General features: G+C 39.2%; 1 pseudogene across 1 annotated transcript; it reads right to left on the bottom strand.

The window, feature by feature from the left end:
* Nucleotides 1-844: 844 nt before the first annotated feature.
* On the bottom strand, nt 845-3,506 carry LOC306652882 (ATPase PAAT-like; annotated as a pseudogene). The gene has a single exon. The product of its transcript is annotated as an ATPase PAAT-like (transcript).
* Nucleotides 3,507-4,205: the final 699 nt, after the last annotated feature.

Raw genomic sequence — 4,205 nt, 5'->3', positions numbered from 1 at the left:
AAATACAATATGATCTTTGCTAAGCCAAAGCACCCATGCACCCCTGAATTTGACTTTAACTGCTACATTATATATATACTCCCTTCCTTTTGGAGAGAAAAGGTGAGTTTATCTTAGTTTCTTGGAAAAATTTTAAACAATTATCAACAGGTATCCTCTTTTAAAAAAAATATCCATTCTGATCTCAAAGAAGTCACATGCCAACAGTGACTAACACTACTGAGGGCAACAGCTACCGAAACTGCCATCCTCATGTTCTTGACCTGGAAATTCACTCCACAGTCAGAGTTTTAGAAGGAGGATGCTTCAGGGATTACATTTACTGGAAGCAGCTTGAATAGTTTGTTAACTGAAGCACATGATCTTTCCAGTGTTCCTGTTTCTCCCCTATAAACCTCTACAATTTTTAACACATATAGAAAATGATTAAAAAAAATCTATTAACAAATTCCTTAAACTTAATCAAATAGGCATGATAGGCAGGCTAAATACAGAAATCCAAAAGGGCAGGGAAATTCCTAAAAAAAATTTCAAGGGTCAAAATTAGTAATGGTTTTTTTCTTGTCAGTAACATTTCAAGTTGAAGAAAATAAGACAATTAAAAAGATTTCTGGGGAAAAAAACTAATCCCAGGGTTGTAGGAGCACAGGATGAAAACCAAATATATAAGCAGGCATTAAGGGATTCATTTAATTATATCTCCTATTCAGCAGAAAAAAACAATTTTGGAATAAAGTAACAGTAAATGACACTAAATAAACCACACACTTTGTTACTGTGATAAAATATAATACAATGAACACCATGGACAGTGGTAACTGCCACAAAGCCAGACTATGTCACTCAAGAGGATGTGCTTTATTTTGCTGTTGAGCAGGAAGGTAGAGGAACAAAAGACTTTTTTTTTTTTTTTTTTTTTTTAGCTTCCAGAAGATCCATTTATTTTTAGACACAAATACATCATTCTTCAACACATATACATTTGTTTCTGTTTTGTTTTTTGGTATTGGATTTAACCCAGGGGTGCTTTACCACTAAGCCACATCCCCAGGCTTTTTTTTTTTTTTTTTTTTTTTTTCATTTAACTTTTATTTTGAGACAAGGTCTTTGCTAAATTGTTTAGGGCCTCATTAAGTTGCTGAGGCTGCCTTTAAACTTGTAATCCTCCTGCTTCAGCCTCCGGAGTCACTGAGATTACAGGCATACAGCACTGTGCCCAGCTCATATCTGAAAGTGAAGTCTACTAGACAGAACTGCAGCCTCATGGACTCATATGCTGAAATGCTTCAATACAGACAGACCCTCAACAGTTCACACTGGACAAGAGCCAGGAAGAACTGGGAAAAAGAACATGTATCAGCCTAAAAAGGAGACTTCATTATGTGTTCTTGGTTACTGAGGTAAAACAAGACAACTTCTCCCATTTTACATCAAACACTAAATCCAAAGTAACAGTCCTAATAAGGAATGGGCCAGTTTGATTTTTCATTTTCCTATTTGCTGCTACAATGTGACAAAGCATAAAATTAATGGCCACAATGAGAACTGATCTTACATATACCAAACATGACATCCATTTTTGAAATGTGAAGTAAACAATATAAAATATAAGTTGGTGATCTGAAATTAAGTGTTTCAAGTCAAAACACTCGGTTTTCCAAGATGATCAATTAGAAAAATAAATCCAAGTAAGCATTTTTTCATAAATCTCAGATATTAAATAAGGACTTTGTACAAATTAAAACTACTTCAAACACATACAAAACAAAACTAATGAACTATATTAGAAATCTTTAAATATGGGCTGGGGATATAATGCAGTTGCTAGAGTGATTGCCTGTCAAATACGAGGCCCTGGGTTCTATCCCCAGCACCACACAAAAAAAATCCTTAATATTTAAAACCTGTAAGCAATACAAGCATACAAAAATTTCAGCACATGGAAAACATTATAAACAAGAATAGCTTCTAACTTTGGTGTTACCTCTTAGTGTACAGTACTGGATTCACAGTAACAAGGGCAGTAAAAACACTGAGGTCACTTTATGTCAGCTGTTAAGCCTTCACAGGACATCAAATACTTGGCTTTCATAAATGTTTTTAGGTTTGGGTTTTGTAATAAATAGGTAATGAATATCTGCAGGCCTCTATATGCTGAGCACTTATCTTTCTCCACCGGAAATTCTTTCTCCAGAGTAACAATGGCTCAGAGGCAGCCCAGTAGGTGGGGAGTTGGGATTTTGCAGGAAGTCCATCAACAAGGCCACCTTTTCATCTATGTGCTCCTGGAGTTGATGTATTGCTGATAAATACAGTGCACAATTTTCTTTTCCAGTAGTTCCATATTTTTAGAGAGAATCTGCTGCAAGCAGGAGCAAATAGGCTGTTCTTCCATTGCAACACCAACAATGCCTTCACTGGGTTTGGGCACATTTTCCTGCCACTTGGCATTATGTCCCACTCGAAGATTGTTGACTTGACTGCATAAATTCTAGAAAGAAAGGGCAGCAACTCAGAACTGGGGAGTGAGCTTGTCACTTGCTTTCTTTGGTGAGAAAGAAGATACTGCATTTTAAGATCATTTTCAAGAAGGGAATGGTTCTGTGTCACAGTCTTACACCTGTCATGGTTCATGTTATTTCCTCCCCAGGTGGTCTTGTGCTTTTATTGATGGAAGTCTGTAAGTTTTCAGTCCCCTTTGCAGATGTCAATGCAGTTCTAAAAGGGAAAGGTGTGGAGGATGACTTGTCCAGGATACAGAAGTGGACGATAGCTGGAGCACAATCATGTGCTTGTATCTGACAGTTCCTAAAATGGACTAAAGCTGCTCTCCAATGGGAATATGATTCTGTTGCTGAAACCTAACCATATTCATCAACTCCTGAGCTCCAGGTGATAATTTTGACTCCATGACTCCATTATGGTTTGGACCTTGTCAGTATTTATCCTTGATCCTAGAGCAGGACAGCTTGGTGAAGAATTTGCTGACATTGGTCTCATATATACCATAACATTACTTATGAACACACATTGCTTTTCTCCAAAGGACAGCAATTGCCATCAGGGACAGAGCAGATGCCCTTGGCAGACACCCTTGCCCCTCCCAGTGCCACAGTACTCCTCTCCCATGTACATCTATATGTTTCTCACTGAGTTCAGGATGCCCACTACGAGGACCTCTTCAGCTCCCTTGGGGCTGCAGCTCAGGTCGAGGAAGCAGGGGCTCTGCCTTGGGGTTTGGGGGTCCTGCTCAAGTGCACCAGGTCCTGGCCTGGAGCAGGTGGTGCCAGCAACTCCTCCCAATTGAGGTCCTGGGCACCAACACCAGCCTGGGTGAGGAGGAGACTCTGGGTCAGGGCCCTGCTCACCTCTTCCCAGAAAGAGGCCAGTGTGGGGCTGCTGGTCAGTCCTGCATCGCAAAAGTACTTTTAAAGACAGCAAAAGTTTTAATAATGTCTGATGCCCAATGACATTCTCATCATCTCTCACCTGAGTCTAGAATGAAAATGCATTTTTATATTCTTAGAATGAACTCAGATGCAGTCCTACTAAGAAAAAATGAATACACACAACTTCTTCAAGTACTAGGCTCTTTCTCAACCACACTGGAAAGAAATTGATAAGAACCACAGTTTTGGTTTGCCACAGAGCTACTTACATGGCTGTTAATTTTGTCCTTTCCTCCCTCAACATACTACCTCTGAGATTTTAAGGCAGGTGTGTATGTGTGTGTGTGTGTATCTCCTGCTTTACTGGTTGAAACATTATCCTTTTAGCACAAATCATCTAGTGTGTTCAGTGAAGTTTTAGTAAGTATCTAAATTAACTTTGTAGGGGAGCGGGTCCTCACCATCACTTCAAATTGGATATCTGATGCTGGGCTTGGTGGTGCATGTTTGTTATCTCAGCAACTGAGGCTGAAGCAGGAGGATCATGTGTTTAAGACCAGTCTGGGCAATGGAGTCAGACCCTGACTCAAAATTTAAAAAAAAAAGGTAGCTAGGGATGTAGTTCAGGGTACAGTCCCACGGGGTTCAATTCCCTAATACCAAAACACACACACAAATTTAGTATATCTAAAACCAAAACAGTCAACATGACCTCCCTCAACTTTCAAACCACCTTTTGTTACTTTCACTGGCCTTTGTGAAAAATTCCTGTCACAATCCTTAACATTTTTTCCTAGATTACTGTAATGAACTTCA

The sequence above is a fragment of the Sciurus vulgaris genome (genome assembly GCF_902686455.1).
Source record: "Sciurus vulgaris genome assembly, contig: HiC_scaffold_633_arrow_ctg1, whole genome shotgun sequence".
Taxonomy (NCBI): Eukaryota; Metazoa; Chordata; class Mammalia; order Rodentia; family Sciuridae; genus Sciurus; species Sciurus vulgaris.
Note: the sequence above shows the minus strand (reverse complement) of the source record. Positions and strands in the feature narration are given on the sequence as shown.